The sequence below is a fragment of the Lissotriton helveticus genome, chromosome 8, assembly GCF_964261635.1.
Source record: "Lissotriton helveticus chromosome 8, aLisHel1.1, whole genome shotgun sequence".
Lineage (NCBI taxonomy): Eukaryota > Metazoa > Chordata > Amphibia > Caudata > Salamandridae > Lissotriton > Lissotriton helveticus.
In genome coordinates, this window is record NC_136069.1 from 414,476,511 (window position 1) to 414,500,822 (window position 24,312).

Consider the following 24,312-nt stretch of genomic DNA (forward strand, 5'->3'; position numbering starts at 1 on the left):
AGAATCAACACCTCCTGCAGAGCAGACTGAACCTCTCTTCTCTGATGACAAAGAGGACCACCACAACTTCGACTCCGCCCTCCAACAGCTCGTGGAGAGCCTCCGCAGCCCACCTCCAGGGGCAGGGCAGCCCAGCTGCTATGAGGAGACCCCATCCCCTGCACAGATCACACAGCAGGCAGCACCCACCACTGCGGCTGCCTCCCAGGAACCCCACGAAGAACACATGGCCTTCCAACGCCGTGTGTTGGGGTGCCAGGATAATCTGGCTGAATAGGTGCGGGTGGGCTTTGACCGCATGGCAGCTCAACTAGATGCCATACGTAGGTGTCTAAGTCCCATCAAGGACCACTCACAGTCCCTAACGGACACCCACAGTCTGCTCCATGCTCTCCAACGATCCATGGCTGACATCGCTGGAGCCCTGACTCAGAGTATAGAACAACTGACCAGTCAGAGTGGCTCCAGCGATGTCAACCGGGAGTTGGGACACATGCGGAGGTTAATGGAGACCATGGAGCAGGCGCTTGTGGAAAGAGAGGCTGCCTCGGCTGCACACCAGCAAGAGGTAGCTGGGTTCCTCAATGACCTCAACACCATCCTCATCGCATTACTGCCACATGGCCTGGCGCTGATGCATGCTGCTGCTACCACTACATTCACATCTCCGGCCCCTGAGTTGTCACTGCCACACAGTGCTGGAGAAAGGCCAGCACCATCCACATGTGAGGCACATGAAACAACAGTGGAAGAAGATGCGGATGTTCCTGCCTTTGTGGTAAGAAGGACGCAGTAGCATTCATCTTCGCCATATGGCCTGTTTCTGCTTGTTATGCCCTCTACATCATCACCTTCCACTGTCCCCCGATGCACTCTGTGACACTCACCTTGGACCTCGTCATGGACTGCCATATTCTGTTTGATCGCCAATGACACTGACACAGCAATCAGACTGCGGACAGAACTCTTTCTCTTCCTTTGGACTTGTCATTCCCTGAATGACTCTGGCTGGCCCTCCACTGGCCAACATTGTAATGTGGGGTGTGCATGGCCCTGTACCACTCCAGATGCAACACTCCACTGAATGTGCATTAAACATTCTTAATCACACAGATGTGTCATGTCTATGATCCTTCAAGGGTGAAGGTATGGATGAATGTTGGCTCAGTGAACTCCTCTTACGTCAATGTGGCTCATGTCGTTGAACTTGGGTCAAAGGGTGACACATTGCCGAATGCGTCCGGGTGGCACAGACACAACAACAGGTACACCCGCATTTGTTACTTCCTTGTCCAGCTCAGTAAGTAACTACGCCCAGAGCCTTGGGGTCATTGTTCAAACCTTTAGGCTGGACTGGCATACGCCAGGCTAGCCCACTCTGCTCACGCTCACGGGATGGGGGGGACAACGCTACATGTGCCAGGTCTTCCCTGTAGTGATCTGCGAATCACAGGTCTAGTTGTCAGCATGCCACACCCACTCCCTCACGGCTGGTTTATACCCACACCACACACATCCAGCACACACGTCACAGGACATGTGACCCTGCCAATGAAAAGGGCCGGGCGCACGTGCTCGATGCCATTTACACTCTCTATCTGGGTGTATCCGTGTTATGTTAATGTAGGCATGAGGGCCTCAAGCCCTGCAATATCACATTTCCCAGGGCTGGAGGTGACATGATGGCGTCGGCACCACGATACTCAATCAGAGAGGGTCCATGACTTGCCGGGCACAGACTTGGTGGCACCGGATACACTGCGGCCGGCACAGGCACACCGCCACGGGACAGTGACTTTCAATGCACTGAGGTGGGGGCACCTTAAGTGCTGAGCGGGTGTGCAGCCTGCAATGATGCCCCTTCCTTGCGGTCCGGACTGCTCAGGATTTGTGTGCCTTGCTGGACGGCAGTGTAGGCCAGAAACAGCATTCAGCGCGGGCCTACCGCCACGTGTTGTCACCTCCCGGATCACAGAATTAGTGGCACCTCAAAGACTGAGCAGGTGTGCACCCTGCAATGATGCCGGGTGCCCTGGTATGTCTTCTGCCATGGCAAAATCAAGGCCCAGAATCAAATGTTAGACCAGGTGGGCTGCGGAGCAGGGCTGCATGATGTGGAGGGTGCCAAGTCCGCGGGCCCCGGGCTTGGGGCCTGCATCGGCACGTGGTGGGCCCTAATTGCGACATGCCGGTGGCAGAAGGTGAGCAGTGAGGCCTAGGTGCGCAGGGGCGGGCATGCACCGCTGGGTGGCGGGAAAGGCTGGAGTGCTGCTGCCCGGGTGCACAGGGGCGGGCATGCACCGCTGGGCGGTGGGAGTGGCTGGAGTGCTGCTGCCTGGGTGTGCAGGGGCGGAAAGGTGATGATGTTGTGTGAAATAGTATGTACTTTGCCATTTTTGTGTCTGGACTCTGTTTCAGATGAGGGACCTGGTGAACTGCACTACATACCGGCGCATGGTTGAAGACACACCGGTGGCAGCAGGTGAGCGGTGAGGCCTGGGTGCGCAGTGTCGGCACTCTCTCTCCCTGTCCCTCACTTTCCGTCTTCCTCTCTCTCTCTCTCTCCCTCTCTTTCTGTCTTCCTTTCTCTCTTCCGCTCTTCCCGTCTTCCTCTCTCTCTCCCTGTCTTCCTCTCTCTCTCCCTCTCTTTCCGTCTTCCTCTCTCTCTCCCTCTCTTTCTCTCCCTCTGTATCTCTTTCTCTCTCCTTTACTCTCTCTGTCCTTTGATGGCCGCAAGACACACCTTCTCATTTGGATTTTTGTCTTGCAGGCTATGTCCTACAGATTGCCCCAAGGAGAGCCGTCATGAGTCATCATTGATGTTCATTTGAGTTGTTTTGAATACATATTAAGTGGTTCTTCAAAGGTTAATGTGTGATGCTCCTTCTTGTTACTGCACATGCCTGTTACATGAGATTGTGCGACATCATTTGGATTCTTTGTACATGATTTTGTGGGGTTGATGTGACATGTCTTTGCCCAGAGGGGAGGAGGGCCGGGGGGCGGGCCCTGGGTGTGATGGCGGTGGGTGTTATGGCCCTTTTGGGGTTCCCAGCTGCATGATCAGTGGCTCCATTGCATCTGTTGCCCTTCAGGTGTAGGTCTGAGCTGGGCTCCCTTTTGTGGTGCAGGCTGTAGTCTGACTTTACACCAGGTCGGAGCTGGTGTTGATTTCCTGCTGTTAACACGCCTTATTGCATGTTTTGTGATCTTATCGCAGATCTGGCTGGTCGTTGAGAATGTTGCGAGTGGTGTTATCGCGGCTTTTTGCATGAAGACGCCTACTCTGCATCTCATTAGCGATAGTTGTGGGGGTCATCTGCGGCGATGTTTTTTGTGGCTGCTATTGCAGGTAAACTGGTGATATGGACTATTAGCACCAGCATGTGAATGGGGCTACATATATATCGCCACTTTGACTGCGATAAAGTGCTGTTAACTCGGCAATAACTCCTTGAGAATATGCCCCTTAATTTAAAAAATATATAAACACACAAACATAAAAATGTATACATTACATATATTTACTTAAAAATCATTTATTAACTTATCTTTATTTAATTTTTAAACTTTAAAATTATATAAAAATTAAATATATATGAATATCAATAATTTAAAATTTAAAAAAATCTATAATAAATTAAAATATTAAACTATTTTAAAAATGTAACTTACATTTCCCAATACAATAAGTGCAACAGTAGGGCAAGTGTTGGTTAGCGGTATAAGTACATTTACTATTTCAACTCCATTGAGTGCAACCGTAGTGAAAGTGTTGGATAGCGGAGGGGTAAAAAATACTATTCCCACTCCAGTGATAACAAGAGTAGGGAAAGTGTTGGATAGTGGAGGGGAAAAAATCGATTCCCACTCCAAAGAGTGAAACAGTAGGGAAAGTGTTGAATGGCGGAGGGGCAAACATTACTATTCCCACTCCAAAGAGTGCAACAGTAGGAAAAGTGTTAGATAGTGGGGGGGGGGGTAAAGTTTACTATTACCACTGCAGTGGGTGCAAAAGTATGGTAAGTGTTGGATAGCGAAGTAATTAAATTTACTATTCCAAGTCCAGTGAGTGCAACAGTAGAGAAAATGTTGGATAGCGGAGGGGTAAAAACTACTCTTCCCACTCCAGTGAGTGCAACAGTATGGAAAGTGTTGGATTGTGGAGGGGCAGAAATTACTATTCCCACTCCAAAGAGTGCAATAATAGGCAAAGTGTTGAATAGGGGAGGGGTAAAAATTACTATTCACACTGCAGTGAGTGCAACAGTATGGAAAGTGCTGGATAGTGTAGGGGAAAAAAATACTATTTGCACTCCATTGAATGCAGCAGTAGGGAAAGTGCTGGATAGCAGAGAGGTACAAATTACTATTCCCACTCCAATGATTGCAACATTAGGGAAAGTGTTGGATGGGAAACAACCTTTACAACGAAACTTTTACAACGAACTACCATTACAACGCAATTTTTACAACGCAAACTATTACAACGCATTGCTCTGGGGGGCGCTCTAGGATAGGGAATAGGTTAATTTACTATCCAATAACCTTCCCTACTATCCACGGGGACTGGAGTTGGAATAGTAAATTAAACTATTCTCTATCCAGCACCTAAAAGCATTATGCGTTGTAATGGTATGCGTTGTAAAAGTTGCGATGTAAAGGTAGGCGTTGTAAAAGTATGCGTTGTAACGTCATACATCCGTGTTGGATAGCAGAGAAACAAAATTTCTAATAACACTTAGACAATTAAAAAAAATATATATTACATTTAAAAAATCATAAAAATAAATAAGCAATATTTTAAAAATATATAATTAATATATTGAACAAATATAAAGAACATATAATATAATAACAATTACATATACCAAAAACCTAAAAATAATATATAAAATACATTTATAAATACATTTATAAACAATAATTATTTAAAAGTAGAAAATATTAAGAAACAAAAAATTAACTAAAACATAAATGTTTTTCTTTTATTTCCTATCCTATAACACCACACCAGTAACGCAACACTTCAACATTTTTAATTAAATTAATTTCCATAATTAACGTATTTAATAATCAATTAAAAAATCTTATTTATGAAAAAACATTCATTGAGTACATATGCTTTAACACTATAATATCAACAACACACACCTAAATTAAAATATAAAATAATAAAACACAATTAAATATTATTTTAAAAAGAAAAACTATTACTATTAACAACTAATAACTACATATTTAAAAATGTATTTAATATCCACCTTTTACCCCTTTAAAAGTAAAAACAACACACACAAAAATAAACAATTACACAAAATAAATATTAAATAATTAACATTAACCAACCACTATATAATAATTAATTAATCACAAAATTCTTACCAACCTTTACTCCTATAAGCACCACAACACACACCTAAAATGAATTACACAATTACCATAATTAATTACTAATTATTTAATAAAAATGAATTAACAATTTATGATTAATTCATCAATTAAAAATAAATTACTTCCCACCCTTCCAACCCCTAACACCTATAAACAACACGACACATGCCTAAATTAATTACACTATTACCATAATTAATTACCAATTAACTAATTAAAATTAATTAACAATTATTAAATAATTAATAATAAATTACTTTACCCATTTAACACTATAACATCTCAATTAAACAAATATTAATAAATAAAACATATTCAATAAATGTAATATAATTAAATGAATTCCCACTCTATTCCCCTATAAACCCATAACCCAGTAGAGAACTAAAACGCAAAATTAAAATTAAAATGTTTTATTAACTACTAAAAATAATCAATTCATTTTATATAATTAAATTCCTTCCCACCCTATTTCCCTATAAACCCACAACCCACTCCGGAACCTAAAAATTACTAACTGCTAAAAATGTAACACATATATTACAAATGGAAACAAATCTTATACAAAAAAACACATCACCTACATAAAAAATATATACTAAAATACAAAACATTAATTAAATATCGATATTTTTAACAACTTTAGCTTTTGCAAATTATATTTTACACTTCGATATTTTTAACATCGATAATCTTACCTAAATGCGATATTCTTGAGCACGAGAATTTCTGTTGATATTTCTGACCCATGATATTTTTAACTCAATATTTGTATAAATCGATATTTTTGATTCAATATTCTGTATCTGCACCAAATATGAACTTCAAGGAGACTTGCAGAAACAAATTACAATCATGTTGGTATCTGCCCGGCTCTGTATTGCTCGAACATGGGTCTTTAAGAATGCCCCTAAAGATTCAGAATGGTGCTCTCTTATCTATCAAATGGGGAGCTGGGATGAGAACAATTTGGGGGGCTAGTCCACAAGGCCCCAGGATCATGACACAGACATAGAATGGAGTGTCCTCCGCTGTAGCGAAGATGGAATTCAAGTCCGTCAGGGGGTCGAAGGTCGGGAGCTGGTTGTTGAGCATTCTCCTTCCATGTAGCGGATGTGCTGGATGATCTAATTCTTGGCTTGGGAAGACACCTGCTCTCCAGGGTGCGAGAGGCACCAGTTGTGGCAAAACCGTAGACCAGGCTGGTTTGGCAGGAGCCCGTATGAGAGGCGGAAGGCGTGCTGGGCTTTGAGGTGGTGACTGGGAGAAGTTGTGCTGCCTCTTGGAAGGACCGCACCATCCGACGTCTGGGCTCCAACTGGAAGATAAAAGCGAAGAGATGGCCCCATTGGTATTGGATATTTAAACTTTTCAGCCTGTTCATCACAGGGCGGAAGTCTCGGCGCCTTCGGAGAGTAGTGGGTGCAAGGTCCTGGAAGGTTTGTATTTTAGCTTCTTTGTAGGTAAGGTCCTGCTTTGCGCGTGCCGCTTTCAGAATCGCCTCTTTCTCTGTGAAAAAGTGGACTCGGGTCAGGATATCAGGGAGGAGGCCCGGGCGACCGGGGGGGGCGGAGACTCTATGGGCTCGATCCAGAGCTGGCGGAGAGGCGTCGTCTCCCAGACCTCATGCAGGAGCTGTGCCACATAGGTCATGATGTCTGCCCCTTCAGCCCCCAAAGGGACCCCCCGGATGCGGAGGTTGTTCCGTCGGCTCCGGTTCTCCAAATCCTCCTGTTTCAGTTGCAGTTCTATGTATTGCTCCTCAGGGGTGGCCAGGCGCTGCCAAAGTTGCTCTTGGTCCTCCGTTCGTGCATCTACCATTTACTCCAGACCATCTAATCGCTGTCCTAGATCAGTGGCGTCCTTTCTAAGCTCTCGTACACAGGAGTGTACCTCTGTGCGCAGGGAACCGATTTCAGTTTTGAGCTCTGACATAAACCCAGCCATGAAAGCCCTGGTGACAGGTGGTGAGTCACCCCCAGTCTGTGAAGCCATGCCCTCAGGGGCTGCTGTGCCCATTTTGCCCCATAACGTGGAAACAGGATTGTCTTTCGGGGGTGCTGTTGCGTCCTTTAGTACCTTGTTGCGTTTCATCTCCCGGCTGGAGCCAAAATCTGTTAGTGCCAGGAGTACTAGTCGGGGGCAGTCGTGGGGCCGAGGAAATTGCGGGGAAGGCTGTAGCTGTGCCCACTGCTATCTGGATGGCTATAACCGGGGTGTGCCCAGCGGGGACCCACAGTCAATACAGCTTGGGCCAGTGGTGATTCAGAGCACTAAGGAGTATCCAAGCCCTTACCATTAGTGCGATCGGTCTGTGATTGCCAGGTTGCGTGGCCCAAGGCCTCTCCAGGCCACCCCACCTGCACCGCACCGTCAGGTCAGTCGCGGCCTCCAACAGCAAGGGCCAGCTCGGGAACCCCAGGACCAAGGCACTGTTAGACCTGGCACCTTGGCGTGAGTTTCCCTCCCACTTTTTGCTGATGTGCCTCAGATGTTTTGCTGGTGTTCGATGCTTAGGGCACTGCGCCACGGCCAATCCGTGCCGCAGTGCAAGTGCTCCCAATGTAAAGTGTATGTGTAATTGATTTCCACGATTGGCTTATTTGGTTTACTATCAGTCCCCAGTAAAGTGCACGAGGAGTGCCGGGGCTTGTAGATACAAATGCTGCTAGTGGGCCTGCAGCGCTGGTTGCGCCACCCACAGAAGCGGCCTCGTAAGATGTGTCTCGGGTCCGCCATTGCGATCCGGCGTACAGTCCCGTACTGTCATTCTGACTGCGCAAGTGCCCACACTTGCCAGTCCCTGAACCTTCCCTAACCTTCATGTCAGTCACCCCTATGGTAGGCCTACGGGCAGGGTGCATTGTGACAAGCCTAGAGTGTGGCATGTCCTAGTAGTGAATTACCGCCCTTTTCATTCTTCACTATTGAAGGGCTACCTGTTCCCTTAGGCCAGATGAGCTGTCCGAACTATTACACGCTATAGTCCCGGCAGACTCCGGGAACACGGGAGCACGTCGAGTTTAGTATGCCTGAACTCAGAATAATAAAATACGTCCTTTAGAAAGGTATATTTTAATATCCTGTGTTTGCAAATGCTACTTTTAGAAAGTTAGCCTTGGCTGGATGTGTATCTGCTGTCTGGATATGTGTGAGTGACAGGGCTGGGAGATACCCGGGGACAGTCGGGGCCCCCAGGTGGTGAATAGGGTGCTTACTCCAGGATGGGTGGGCGGAGTAGTCCTTGACTCTGAATAGGGTTGTGCTCCACCACCACAATGCTGGCTCCACCTTCTGCGGAGCGTCTGATGTCCCTGCCATGCGCCCTGAAAGAACAGAGTACTCCAAAACCGGGTTGAACCAGGCATAGGCCCCCTGGCCTGCAAAGACAAAAGAAACGCCGTATAAATATAGGAGCTCCGCTCCTTACAAATCAGATCCAGTTTTGACCACGACTAACCTCTGCCTGACAAGAAGGACCAAGAGAAGCTGAAGGACGGAAACCAGTCTGTATCCTGTAAGACTGGCCTGCAGTGGTGCCTTGCTGAGAACGGAGAGGAAAGGACCAGAAAGGACTTTGTAGACTTGTGCCTAAAACGATCTCCAAGGGCTTGATCGAGAGCTTGCCCCCTGAACGGAACCCCAGGACCATTGGGTTCTATCTGCTTGTGCCCGTCTGCTGTTGGGCCTTAGTTCTTATTCCCTCGCCAGAGTTGTGACTCGGTACCTTCGCCCCCTCCCAGGTCGTGACAGCTCGGAGCCTGGTCGCCCCGCCGCAGAGAGCCCCGCTCATCCCTGAGTCGCTCTCCGCTTCAGTGCCGGGCCGCCCGCTCTCCTGTCACCTCGCCGCTAACGGAGCGCGCTGGGTGCCTCTCATCTTCTCCGGCCGGAATCTGCACGGAGCGCATTCCATAGCCTCGGACGGTCCGTACGTCGTAACGTACCCGACTGTCTCGCTTTGCCCTCCTGCATACAGTGTAAAGTAAAGTAATCTTTATTGCTCAGTTAATTAAAACCATTGCAAATATTAATACATGGGAAAAATAAAATTATAAAAAGTATAAAATGACTATAGGTTCATGATGTTAATAGTCATTGCTACAGAAATCCCTTGGAGGAAGCGAGTACACGATCGCAATAGTTTCGTGCGGTAGAAAGTCCTTGCTAAATGTATACTGCTTTCACACCGTGTAACCCTTACGGTAGCATTGGTGCCTTGTATTCCTGCGATGACAGTGTAAAAGGCGATGACAGTGTAAAAGGCATTGCCGTACAGTGGTACCGGAAGCCTGGTGCTGCACCCGTCTGCCCGAGAACGCGATGCCCCTCACAGATCCACGAGTACGACCCGGTGTGCTAAGAAGTAGTACGTCCCGCAGGCCTGAATGGTGCCGCCCCGTGAGCTGCATCGACCCCGGATCGCCGCAACCCTCCACAGTCTAGCTCCCCCGCCTCGCTCCTCGAGGGGGACCGAGCCGGAGAGATCCTCTGGAGAACCGTCTGCCTCGTCCAAGGTCCGCCCTCACCAGTAACCGTGCCTGAAACGCCTTGGACTTCCACAAGCAAGGTACACTTGGACTCCGTCCCGAGTTCATATCGGATCCATGGTCCGCAATGTTCTTATTTCCCTGTCATCGTACCTTGCTGAACAACGAACATTTCAAGACTAAGCTTGCCTTTTGTAATCTGGTGGCCTCAAATCGCTAAACGTTATATGGTCTTGTGATAATCCTGCTTGAATCTATCTTTTATATAAAGTATACGTATTTTTGATACAACCATTCGACTGGTGTCCATTTGTGGTGGGTTAGTGGGTTTACTATGCGTGATCATAAATGCTTAACTTACTATCGCCCTGAGGATTAACCTTGTCTGCTCGCGCCACACTACCTAGAGGGTGAGCAGGCGTTATTCGAAGGAGTAGTTCCCTTGCCCTGACGTGGAGCTGAGGGTCCCTGCTTCTCACAAGTGCATAACTGTGCCAACCAGAGACTTCCGGTTCCAACATTGGCGGCAGCGGTGAGGATTTCAGATTTGCATTTATGATTCATACATCACCATGTAGTGAGAGCAGACCAATAACGAAGCCACAGATTACGTTCTTGCCGAGAGATCTCCAATCTCCAAACCATGCCTGGTTCACTGCCCGCAAGAGCACCCTCCGTTATCTCTGGAATCGACGATGTTGACTGGGAAGGGCTTGACAAATGCAAAGCCGAGCATTTAAAAGCCCTATGCGAAAAGTTCCGACTGGCCCGCTCTGGGTGCAAAAACAAAACCCAGCTACTCACAGCACTGAGAGCCTGGAAAGAGTCGAGAGAGCCAGAAAATCAGGTGGTAGTGGATCCACCCGATAGCCTTGTCGAGGTGCAGGGAGGACCGTCGTCAGGAGAGCTGGCGGACAGGGCCGCAACCAGAGCGCATGAAGTGGAGATGGCCAGATTGAAAGGACAGATGGCAATGGAGGAAAAGAGGCTCCAGCTGGAGCATGAGATACGCCTTAAAGAATTGGAGCTGAAAGCAAAGAGCTTGGGTGCAGCTCCTGGTGGCAGCACAACGCCAACCCAGGTAGAGTCAAGAGTCTACGTACCGAAGGATGTGGTGAAGGAGTATTTTAAGGGGGATGACATAGGGCAGTGGTTCCGGGCCTACGAGGTAGCCATGTCCTCCCACCGGGTCCCTGAGAAAGATTGGGGAGCGGGGTTGTGGGGACGGTTCCTGACCGAGGGGCGGGATACCCTGCCAGACCTTCCTTCTGAGGAGTCCATCTCCTACCCACACATGAAAGAGGCCCTGATGAATCGATTTGGGTTAACTCCTCAGATGTACCGACAGCGGTTTAGGAAGTGTGTAAAGATTCAAGGGGGTACGTATGTGGAGTATGTGACCTTTTTCTGCAGAGCGCTGGATGGTTGGGTGAAGGGCAGTAAAGTAACTGATTTTCAAGGGCTGCTTGATTTAATGGCATGGGAGCACTTGTCGGATAATTGTTTTCCTGAGTTACGCCAGCACCTGATCGATAGCAAGCTGTCCAACCCGAGGAAGCTTGCTGAGGAAGCGGACTGCTGGCTCAGCACCAGGGTCCACAAGGGTCCAGTGGGAGACTCAGCCAAAGGTCAAAGGTGGACAGGGTCCCCAGCAGAGGAGTGGGGGGGGGGCAGGGGAAAACAGAAAGGGTTCCACAAAGGCCCCCAAAGTAATCCCCAAGGGAACCAACGGAAAGGTTCTCAGCCTCCTCCAACCCCGAAATCAACTGGGGGCCCGACAGGTAAACCTGTTCAAAGAGGGCCCATCACCTGTTTTAGGTGTGGCGACCTGGGTCACGTTGCCTCTGACCCTAAGTGTCGCTTGTTTGCAAAACCCACACCCACTGGTGCTCCACCCCGGCAACTAGCTAATGTTAATTTTGGGTCGGAAGTAGCCGTCTAAATGGGTGGGGATCCAGTACAGATGACCCTAGTCTCGCTAGGAGACAGTGAGATGGTCCCCGAGAACTACCTACCCAATAACACTAAGAATTATGGGCAGGTAGTGACCATCAACGGTAAGAAGGCGGAGGCTCTTCGAGATACAGGAGCCTGTGTGACTGCAGTGAGGCAGCACCTGGTGTCTCAAGAGCAGGTAGTACCGCACGCCTACTGTAGGGTTGTCAATGCTGACAATTCTGAGAGCCAGTGTCCGAAGGCTCATGTTCCCTTTGAGTGGGGGGGGGTCTCAGGTACTCTGCAAGTCGCTGTGATGACCTCCATGCCTGTAGATTGTCTGCTAGGGAACGATCTGGAGAACTCCCCTTGGGGAAAGGTGGAGAAAACGACTCATCTGCGGATGGTGGGTCTACCCGACTGGGCGTGCAAGACCACGCGGTCCATGGCAGCCAGTAGGGGTGTTGAAGAAGTCCTGGAGCCTGAAGGAGAGCCCAGGAACCGGCCTTAGAGAGAAGGCGCAGGGGGCGCGGACAACCGGCTCCTGAAGTTCCCATGGCCCAGGAGGAAGCAGACCTCGAGGGGGGATGCCCTGGAGCCCACCGGGGAACAGATCGCTGAACTTGGAGACCTGCCTGAGCTGTCCCATTGGCAGCAAGAAGGAGGTCCCTCCAGGGAGGAATTCTGCAAGGAGCAGAAAGAGTGCCCTTCTCTCGTGGGTATGCGGCAGCAGGCTGCAGACCAGGCCAATGGTGTTCAGTCCGGAAAACACTTGGTCTACTGGGAGAACGATCTCCTGTATTCAGAGCCTAAGGCTGCTGAACCTGGGTCAGCCCGTGTGCTGGTGGTACCCCAAAAGTTCTGAGCCGTCCTTCTGGGTTTGGCTCACGATGTGCCGTTAGCAGGACATCTGGGGATGGACAAGACCTATGACAGCTTGTCACCCACTTTTACTGGCCCCAGATGCACAGGAGCTCAGACGCTCACTGTAGGACCTGCCAGGCTTGCCAGGCAAGTGGTAAGTGCGGAGGGAAGAACAAGGCTCCTCTCCAACCATTCCCCGTCGTCAGTACCCCATTCCAGCGAGTGGGAATTGACATTGTGGGGCCTCTGGACCCCAAGACAGCCATGGGCAACAGGTTCATCCTGGTCTTGGTGGACCATGCCACCCGGTACCCTGAAGCCATCCCTCTGAGGACAGTGACGGCCCCCGTGGTGGGACGAGCACTGATGGGAATTTTCTCACGAGTAAGATTCCCTCTAGAGGTGGTGTCTGACAAGAGCACCAATTTCATATCGAAATATATGAAGTCCCTTTGGCAAGAGTGTGGCGTAACGTACAAGTTCACCACCTCTTACCACCCCCAAGAAAACGGGTTGGTTGAGAGATTCAACCGAACCTTGAAAGGCATGATTATGGGCCTAGAAGGACCAATGAGGCGTAAGTGGGACGTCCTCTTGCCATGCCTACTGTCTGTGTACCGAGAGGTGCCACAAAAGTCGCTCGGGTTCAGTCCCTTCGAGCTTTTGTACGGTCACCCGGTCCGAGGACCTCTGAGTCTGGTTAGGGAAGGCTGGGAGCAATCTCCCAGGAAACCTCCCCAGAATGTATACAGTTACATGCTGGCCTTCCGAAATCAGACCAGGCGATTCAGGCAACTTGCTGAGGCAAACTTGGAAGCCAGCCAGGAAGAGATGAAGCGGTGGTACAACCAGAATGCCACTCTGGTAGAGCTTCAACCTGGACAAAAAGGTGTGGGTCTTGGCCCCAGTGGAGCCCTGTGCACTTCAGGATAAGTGGACAGGTCCATTTGAGGTTGTGGAGCGCAAGAGTCCTGTCACCTACCTGGTGAACTTGCAAACTCCCAGGAACCCTTTGAGGGTCCTACATGTTAACCGCCTTAAGCCCCACTTGGAGAGGTCCGAAGTGGGCATGCTGTTGGCAACCGATGACGGAATGGAGGAGGAGACCGAGCCTCTTCCGGACCTCTTGGTGGCCTCCAAGCGAGACGCGTCAGTGGATAGAGTCAACCTCTCACCCTCCCTGACCCCTGAGCAGCAGAGTGATTGCCGCCAGCTGCTGGGCAATTCTCTGACTGGTTTTCCCTGGTTCCGGGTATCACAGATTGGTGGGTCCATGATGTGGACACGGGAGACAGTTTGCCGGTGAAGCACAAGGCTTACCGCGTGACTGACAGGGTATGAGCCTGCATCAAAGAGGAAGTCTCGAAGATGTTTGCTCTTGGGGTGATTGAGTCCTCCAGCAGTCCTTGGGCCAGCTCAGTGGTCTTGGTCCCAAAGGCGGCGACGCCGGGAGCCACACCTGAACTACGGTTCTGTGTGGACTATCGAGGACTCAATTCAGTCACGAAGTCTGACGTGCACCCCATCCCGAGAGCTGATGAGCTCATCGATCGGTTGGGGGCTGCCCGGTACCTCAGTACGTTTGACTTAACGTCTGGGTACTGGCAGATCGCCTTAACTGATGGGGCCAAAGAGAGATCCGCGTTTTCAACACCAGATGGGCACTACAAATTCCGGGTCATGCCCTTCGGGATGAAGAACGCCCCTACCACCTTCCAGAGGTTGGTCAACCAGGTGTTGGTTGGACTGGACGCGTTCAGTGCCGCCTACCTGGACGACATCGCAGTGTTCAGCGGAACGTGGGAAGAACACTTGCGACACCTGTGGGAAGTGTTGGCGGCTCTGCGCAAGGCAGGCCTCACGATCAAGGCAAGCAAGTGCCAGATCGGGCAGGGTTCGGTGGTGTATTTGGGACACCAAGTCGGGAGCGGCCAGGTGGCGCTCCTTCAACCCAAAATTCAGACCATCCTGGCTTGGGAAGCCCCCAAGACCCAAACAGAGGTGAGGGCCTTCCTCGGACCTACCGGGTACTACAGGAGGTTCGTCAAAAGATATGGCACCATCGTTGCCCCCTTGACAGAGCTGACTTTGAAGAAGCAGCCCCGGAAAGTGATCTGGACTGACGCCTGTCAGGTAGCATTTGACACCCTGAAGACGGCCATGTGCACGGCGCCCGTGCTCCTGGCTCCTGATTTCTCCAGAGAGTTCTTAGTGCAGACGGACGCTTCAGAGCATGGGATAGGGGCTGTCCTGTCACAGACAACTGAGGAGGGCTGGGATCACCCTGTGGCCTTCATCAGTTGGAGGTTACTTCCACGGAAACAGAAGTGGAGTGCGATTGAGCGAGAAGCTTTTGCTGTGGTCTGGGCCCTAAAGAAGCTAAGACACTACCTGTTTGGGTCTCACTTCCGAGTTTGGACAGAGCACAGGCCCCTCAGATGGTTGATGCAAATGAGGGGTGAGAACACGAAACTGTTGAGGTGGTCCATTTCTCTACAGAGTATGGACTTTACGGTGGAACACCGCCCTGGCATAGACCACGCCAATGCTGACGGTCTGTCGAGGTTTTTCCGCCTTAGTGATGAGGAACTCCCTGGGGAAGGGTAGTTCTCCTCACCTTTCACATGGAGGGGACACGTGTTAGACCTGGCACCTTGGCGTGAGTTTCCCTCCCACTTTTTGCTGATGTGCCTCAGATGTTTTGCTGGTGTTCGATGCTTAGGGCACTGCGCCACGGCCAATCCGTGCCGCAGTGCAAGTGCTCCCAATGTAAAGTGTATGTGTAATTAATTTCCACGATTGGCTTATTTGGTTTACTATCAGTCCTCAGTAAAGTGCACGAGGAGTGCCGGGGCTTGTAGATACAAATGCTGCTAGTGGGCCTGCAGCGCTGGTTGTGCCACCCACAGAAGCGGCCTCGTAAGATGTGTCTCGGGTCCGCCATTGCAGACCCGGCGTACAGTCCCGTACTGTCATGCTGACTGCGCAAGTACCCACACTTGCCAGTCCCTGAACCTTCCCTAACCTTCATGTCAGTCACCCCTATGGTAGGCCTACGGGCAGGGTGCATTGTGAGCGTAAGGTAGGACAAGCCTAGAGTGTGGCATGTCCTAGTAGTGAATTACCGCCCTTTTCGTTCTTCACTATTGAAAGGCTACCTGTTCCCTTAGGCCAGATGAGCTGTCCGAACTATTACACGCTATAGTCCCGGCAGACTCCGGGAACACGGGACCACGTCGAGTTTAGTATGCCTGAACTCAGAATAATAAAATACGTACTTTAGAAAGGTATATTTTAATATCCTGTGTTTGCAAATGCTACTTTTAGAAAGTTAGCCTTGGCTGGCCTAACTGTTCAGCCCGCCTCTGCCAGGATGTGTATCTGCTGTCTGGGTTTGTGTGAGTGACAGGGCTGGGAGATTCCCGGGGACAGTCGGGGCCCCCAGGTGGTGAATAGGGTGCTTACTCCAGGATGGGTGGGCGGAGTAGTCCTTAACTCTGAATAGGGTTGTGCTCCACCACCACAATGCTGGCTCCACCTCCTGCGGAGCCTCTGATGTCCCTGCCCTGCGCCCTGAAAGAAGACGGCAGCGTCCTGTAAACAGAGGACTCCAAAACCGGGTTGAACCAGGCTCAGGCCCCCTGGCCTGCAAAGACAAAAGAAACGCCGTATAAATATAGGAGCTCGGCTCCTTACAAATCAGATCCAGTTTTGATCACGACGAACCTCTGCCTGACTAGAAGGATCAAGAGAAGCTGAAGGACGGAAACCAGTCTGTACACTGTAAGACTGGCCTGCAGTGGTGCCTTGCTGAGAACGGAGAGGAAAGGACCAGAAAGGACTTTGTAGACTTGTGCCTGAAACGATCTCCAAGGGCTTGATCGAGAGCTTGCCCCCTGAACGGAATCCCAGGACCATTGGGTTCTATCTGCTTGTGCCCGTCTGCTGTTGGCCCTTAGTTCTTATTCCCTCCCCAGAGTTGTGACTCGGGTACCTTCGCCCCCTCCCAGGTCGTGACAGCTCGGAGCCTGGTCGCCCCGCCACAGAGAGCCCCGCTCATCCCTGAGTCGCTCTCCGCTTCAGTGCCGGGCCGCCCGCTCTCCTGTCACCTCGCCACTAACGGAGCGCACTGGGTGCCTCTCATCTTCTCCCGCCGGAATCTGCACGGAGCGCATTCCATAGCCTCGGATGGTCCGTACGTCATAACGTACCCGACTGTCTCGCTTTGCCCTCCTGCATACCAAGACCCGTGCCGCACCTCAAGAAAGGCCTCCCCGTACAGTGGTACCGGAAGCCTGGTGCTGCACCCGTCGGCCCGAGAACGCGACGCCCCTCACAGATCCACGAGTACGACCCGGTGTGCTAAGAAGTAGTACGTCCCGTAGGCCTGAACGGCGCTGTCCCGTGAGCTGCATCGACCCCGGATCGCCGCAACCCTCCACAGTATAGCTTCCCCGCCTCGCTCCTCGAGGGGGACCGAGCCGGAGAGATCCTCTGGAGAACCGTCGGCCTCGTCCAAGGTCCGCCCTCACCAGTAACCGCACCTGAAACGCCTCGGACTTCCACAAGCAAGGTACACTTGGACTCCGTCCCAAGTCCATATCGGATCCAGGGTCCGCAACGTTCTTATTTCCCTGTCATCGTACCTTGCTGAACAACAAACATTTCAAGACTAAGCTTGCCTATTATAATCTGGTGGCCTCAAATCGCTAAACGTTATATGGTCTTGTGATAATCCTGCTTGAATCTATCTTTTATATAAAGTATACGTATTTTTGATACAACCATTCGACTGGTGTCCATTTGTGGTGGGTCAGTGGGTTTACTGTGCGTGATCATAAATGCTTAACTTACTATCGCCCTGAGGATTAGCCCTGTCTGCTCGCGCCACACTACCTAGAGGGTGAGCAGGGGTTATTCGAAGGAGTAGTTCCCTTGCCCTGACGTGGAGCTGAGGGTCCCTGCTTGTCACAAGTGCATACCTGTGCCAACCAGAGACTTCCGGTTCCAACAGGCACCATGGGAGGTGCTGGGGAGATCGCAGGAGGGGACCCTTCTATACGCGTCTGTCCGCAAATGTAGGGGCACTCACGGCCCGCTGCACTGTCCTTTCTCCAATATGTCACACCTCAGCAATGCCTTACTTGTAGCTCATTTCGCTAACGCCGCCAATCCCAGGGCTCCGCCTGCTGGTCTCCAGGGACTGCAAACCACCTCCGGGCCCCAGAAGTTATTTGAGGGAGATCAAGGGACCACCCGGCCCTGGGCTGCATAGGGCTGCTTCAGGAAGGTGGCCGAGCATTCATACAGGGTGAGCGGCCCCGTCCATCTCTCAAAGGCAGCAGGCCCCAAGCAGGCCAAGGCAGCAGTCTCTTAATTTCAGGCCAGCAGCACCTCCCAAGCCTGCGCGGGCCAGCGCCAGAATGAGTCTTCGCTGTAAGGGTGAGCGCACCGGGCCCAGGTCAGTCCCACTACACCGTGCGGTCAGGTGTGCCGCGGCCTAGTGTGGCTAGCGCAGGCCGGGAGGGCCCCAGGCAGCATCCCCCTCAGGAGCGTCCTGAGGCGTTTCAGGAGGCAGCAGGACAGTCAATTGGGCCGCACAGCCACAGCTGTGGTCGTCTCTCAAGGGCAGCGTTCCAGTCCCCCGTTGCTTCTGGGTCCCAGCGTGCCTAAGTGAGGGCGCTTTGCGTTGAGACGATCCGAGCCAGCTGCTACTGGGTCTCCTCACAGGCAGCCATCCAGCTCCACCACTCACCGCCTTGCTTCCCAGCCGCAAACAACTTGCATCGCCGGTGGTCCGCTCTAGACCGCCTCTGCCTCGAGCGGGCCCGCGCCCAAAATCAAAATGGCAGGCGGCCGGGGCCCGGAGAGGGTCCTCTGTCTGCTAACAGCACCCTCCAGGCGGCAACCACCACCAGTGTGCCCCGGTGACCTCGTCAGGGCAGTGAGATGTCGGTGGGGCCCAGGGAGGCGCAGGATATCACTCGCCTCCTCCGCGGGCAGGACAGGCCGCCACTTTCAGCACCAGGGGGCCGGTGCAAGACGGCCGTTTCACCGGGCCCGGGCGATCTTCAGCGTCGTCAGCTCGCCAGGGGGGGCGTCTCTCCTTCCGTTGCCGGTGTGCCCCAAAAAGCAGCACACATGAAGCCCCAGCTCTGCTTTAAAGGCATATAATGGCAGCAATCCGCCGGAGCTCCCACAGCGTGCGTCTCACTCCATTCGTAGCGAGATCACGCTCCCGCAACCCCTTTTTTAGAAGTGTTTATTTGCTCCTCTCGAAGGGGTCGATTAGGATGGCGGGCGGACTTAGTCCGCCCGCCATCCCAGTGCAAAACGGGACCACCCGCCATAGGTGTGGCGGTCCCGCCCTGACAATTAGGATGTGCCCGCCACAGGGGCGGGCGCATCCTGTATTTTTACCATTGCGGCGAGCGGTGCAGAAACGCCGCTCGCCGCAATGGTAAAAATGCACGTTGTGCATTTCAAAGCACAACATGACAGGCACCGCGTGGTGCCTGCCATGTTGCACTTTGAAATGCGGGGGGTACCATAGGTACTCCCCATGTGCACCCCCCGGACTCCCAGGGGGCCCGCAACGGGCCCCCGCAGGGAGTCTCCGCATGCCTTTCCGTGGCGGAAAATGCCCATCATAATATGGGTGGCGGTGTCTGATAGACACCGCCACCATATTATTCCTTTTCCGCCCCGGCCGCAAGGCGACCGGGCGGAAAAGTGGCGGACGGTCTATCCCTCCGCCGAAGTCCCCCCCGCCATACTAATATGATGGGGGGAACCGAGTGTGGATGTCGGGTGGATTGCCCCGCCAGGCTGGCGGTGGCTACCGCCAGCCTGGCGGGGGCAATCCGCCCGACATCATAATGGGCCCCTCAGTGTGGTCCCCAAGGAAGAAACTGTTGAGTTTAGATTGATTCATAACTGCTTGGCACCTAGAAAGGCTTCTGTTAATGATGCCATTGACCCATCTCTTTGCTCGGTCAAATAGGCATCCTTGGATAGCACCCTATTATTAAGGCAATTGGGTCAGGGGCTTTCATGGCCAAAGCAGACATTGAGTTGGCTTTCTGCCTTTTGCCAGTCCACCCCCACGTCTATCACTTCCTAGGTTTTCAGTTCCAAGGTAAATTCTATTATGAGAAGCGCATGTGATGGGGTGCGCTGTCTCTTGTGCCTATTTCCTACATTTCAGCACCTTTTTGGAATGAGATTTTACACAGGTATCGCTGTCTGTTCAGTCATTCAGTTCTTGGACGACTTCCTACTCCTGGGACCAGATGGGTCCATTTAATGTGCCAAATCACTTGCCACTTTTCAGTGCTTAATGTCTGAATTCGAAATCCCCTTAGCTCAGGAAAAGAAGTGCAGGATCAGCAACAACCATTATTTTTAGATATAGAAATTGTTACAGTGAAAGGGGACTGCAGACTTCCGATAGATAAAGTGGACGCCTTCAGATCCTTCATGGAGTCCTGCCTGCCACGTTAGGTCACCTTACACCAGTTACAAACTTGAATAGGTCAGCTCAATTTTGCCTTATAGATAATACCCGTGGTTTACCCACTTTTATGCACCATAGCTCAGGCCATGTCTTGCTTGAAACAAAGGCACCATAGACCCCCCTCTTGGCACATCAAAAGCAGGATTTGAAGATTTAGTTATCCTTTCTGAGAGGTTTTAATGGTTCATGGGTGTGGCCAGGCCCCTACGGTAAAGCCATGATTTTGGGTTGTTTACATATACGGCAGGCAGTGTGGGTTTCGGTGCTGATGTAGGCACTAGGTGGTTTACCCAGACCTGGCCTTAGTCTTGGCTGGACCCGACCTCGGGCCGGAAAATCACCTTTCTGAAACTGGACCCCATTTTGGTGCCTCTTCGCATTTGGACTGGCAGGTTCTGCAACCAATTGTCTATATTCTTGTCAGACGGTGGTGGTTGAGTAAATCAACTCTCAGCTCCCAAGCTGCACAAAGGAATTGGACTTGATTTCTCTGAAGAATAATATTATGTTTAAAGCAAAACATTTACCCTGTATCTTGAATAATGCAGATAATGTTTTATCTTGTCCAGAATGTCCAGAGTTTCCTCCTAAGGCAGAGGCAGAACCCACGCTCTTACCAGGACATCTATGGAACCCTGGAGCCCCACTCTCTCCGAGTTTGTTTCAGACAGCATTACACCTAAAACAACACAGGCATATGAAAAGGCTTTTTTCAGCTACATTGTATACACTGCGGGCAACCCTCAGGAACAGCTTGTCTCTTTGACTAATTAATTGGCTGGTTTTCCTTGAACACATGCAGTGGCAGGGTAAATGAGCTGTGTTTGCTAAGTGACAGACACCAGCAGGGCCAGTTTGCGAAAAATTGGGAGGGCACTCGGATCATTACAATCCTTTTTAATTTAGACAGCCCTGAGAGGGTGGGGAAGGTTGGATAGGTCAAACCTAGATCAACCGCGCCCCAACAACGTGGACAAGTCGGGAAGGATTTTTGTTGCCTTGCACAGAGTGCAAATCTACATATCAGGTGGCACTGTTCAGGTCAAACTTCTCATATTTTCTGGTGCATTTAGTCTCTGAGATTGTGGCGAGGTGCAAGCAAGACCTACATGGGGGGTTTTGATCAGTAGGATATCTTTATTTGGGATGGACCTGGTCATTACCATACCACAGTTTAAGATATACCCATTGGGCAAAGGGGGACCAAATAATTTTGAGGAGGGCAGGCAGTTTCTCAGGAGATCCAGTGGTTGTGGAATGCACATTTTCATATACGTCCTCAGGTAGCAGCTACCTCCATACTGGCTCACGTCACTGGGGTCCCTTTCACTAGAAACCAATAAACCCAGGTTCTGTACAAAGACCTTCAGCAGCAAGCATCCATGGCAATTTCAGCTCACACCCTTTTAGAACTGAGACAGGGACATCCACAGTAGGAGCGGGGCTTAAACCCAAGGTGGTCAAGAAGATTGCCTGGTGGAGGTTGGACTGTAGTAAGCACTATGTGTGTATCAACATTCTGTAGATATGAATGTCTCTGGACTTTTGGAATAATGGCAAGTATTTTTCGCCTATCAGTTTTTGCATTAGGCACATGGATATGGCCAGTGTGCCTATCATTGGTCATTCAGTTGTGCAACATGCAAAGTCGACGTTTACCCAGACTGGGTTGAACAGGCAGGTAGCAGAGGTGAGTTTTCATTTCCGCTAGGATAGTGGGGGCGGTCTCTGCTTTGAAGGATTGCGCCATCTAGTTGAGGAGTTTATACGCGGAGACTCCTGCCACATCGGTGAATCGGCAGATGAACCCTATTTGAGAACCTGATAGTCGAAATCTCTTGGTTGGCTAGGAAGTGATAGTCATTGCATGGTCACATATCACCCCATGGAGAATTTTGATGTTAGGGCAGTCCTTCACGGCCTCAATGAATCAGTCAATCATTTAAATAAGAAGCTAAGTGCTTTTACCATTGCTTGGTTTAACACAATTTTCAGTGGTTGCCTCAAGGAAGTCATCCTTTCACAAAGATAGGGCTTATCTGTCAGCCTGGGGCAACTAGTTATTTGTAGAGGACTTGTTGGCTTTCGTAATAGAATAGTTATCACACTAGGCAAAGGAGCACAGGGGTCCTGTGGTGGTGGAGGAATTGCGTTTGGCCAGAAAAGAGGTGGACAACCTTGGCATTCAGGAGTATAATTGCAGGCAAACTCAAGATGGAATTGGTTTTAAGCCATTGCCACAAGCCAGGGTAGAGTCTCCACTGTCTCAACAGAAGGTCTGGTGATGTCCACTGCAGCTATCATCCATAGCCTGATAGAGTACTCCATGTATAATCCTTCTTGTATGCTACTTCAGCAAACCTTTCAAAATATGGGAATGCATGGGGGATGATGGCTGCGCCAGAGGGCCATGGATTGGTCTGGGTGCCCAGGCCCATCTGCATTTGGGTGCCGGGAAGATCCCTCTTTTTTGCCATATGCAAATCAGTCTTGACCCTGCTCCCCATAGGAACAGTCCAGCCCAAACAGCCGAGCCAGGTCTTCCGTGGACCGGAAACAATCATCCTGTGTCCAGTTTTGGGGTAACACCACTCATCAGCCAGGGTATTTTGAATCCAGTGGCAAAGTGAGCAAGGGACCCACGTCTGGGCATATCCTGCCAACTTAGGGCAAGCAAGGCAAACACAAGGAGATGAGGGACAGAGCGCTGAAACTTTTTAGACATTCACCCTCAGTCACATATCTAGGCTGAATCCATCATCATTCTTTAGTTCACTTCGCCACCCCAGTTCAAACTCAGCTATATGAAAATCAGTCTTGACCCTGTTCCTCATCGGAGCAGTCCAGCCCGAACTGCCAAGCCAGGTCTTCCCTGGACTGGAAACAAGCATCCTGGGGCCAATTTCGGGGTAACAATCCACATCAGCCATGCTAGCTTGAATCCAGTGGCAACGTGAGCAAGGGATCAGCATCTGGGCATACCCTGCCAACTTAAGGCAACCAAAGCAAGCACAAATAAATGATGGATGGAGCGCTGAAACTTTTCAGACACTCACCCCCAGTCAAAGATCTGGGTTGAATCCATAATCGTTCTTTAGCTCACTTCGCCACCTCAGTTCAGACCCAGCACATACAAATCAGTCCTGACCCTGTTCCTCATGTGAAAAGTCCAGCCCGAACTGCCAAGCTAGGTCTTCCCTGGACTGGAAACAAGCATCCTGGGACCAGTTTTGGGGTAACACTTCTCATCAGCCAGGCTAGCTTGAATCCAGTGGCAAAGTGAGCAACGTGTCCACGTCTGGGCATACCCTGCCAACTTAGGGCAAACAAAGCAAACACAAGGAGATGATGGAAGGAACGCTGAAACTTTTCAGACACTCATTCGCAGTCACAGATCTGGGTTCAATCCATCATCGGTCTTTAGCTCACTTCGCCACCCCAGTTCGGTCCTAGCCATATCCAAATCAGTCTTTTTGACCCTTATCCTCATGGGAAAGTCCAGCCCGAAATGCAAAGCCAGATCTTCACTGGATTGGAAACAAGCATCTTGGGACCAATTTCAGGGTAACACTGCTCATCAGCCATGCTAGCGTGAATCTAGTGGCAAAGTGAGCAAGGGACCAATATCTGGGCATACCCTGCCAACTTAGGTCAAAAAAAGCAAACAGGAGGAGATGATTCACAAAGTGCTGAAACATATCAGACACTCACCCCCAGTCACAGATCTGGGTTGAATCCATCATCGTTCTTTAGCTCACTTCGCCACCCCAGTTCAGATTCAGCCATATGAAAATCAGTCTTGACCCAGTTCCTCATGGGAACAGTCCAGCCTGAACTGCCAAGCCAGGGGCCCCCTATCCCTCATACCATTGGGCCTCAGCACTCTGCACCTGGCCACCCTAGTGCCGCTGAGGGTGCTCTAGGAGTGCATCCTTGACTCTGGGGGAACCCTTGTTCTAACACCAGAAGGCCAACTCCCAAAACTAAGTTCTTGCCAGTTAACCGATAAGTTCATTTCCTCCCCATATGATTGCATTGACTGCTTTTCTGTGTAAAATGTATATAAGTGTGGAGTTGGAAAATTGTATGAAACCTTAAGAAACTGTGTACTTACAA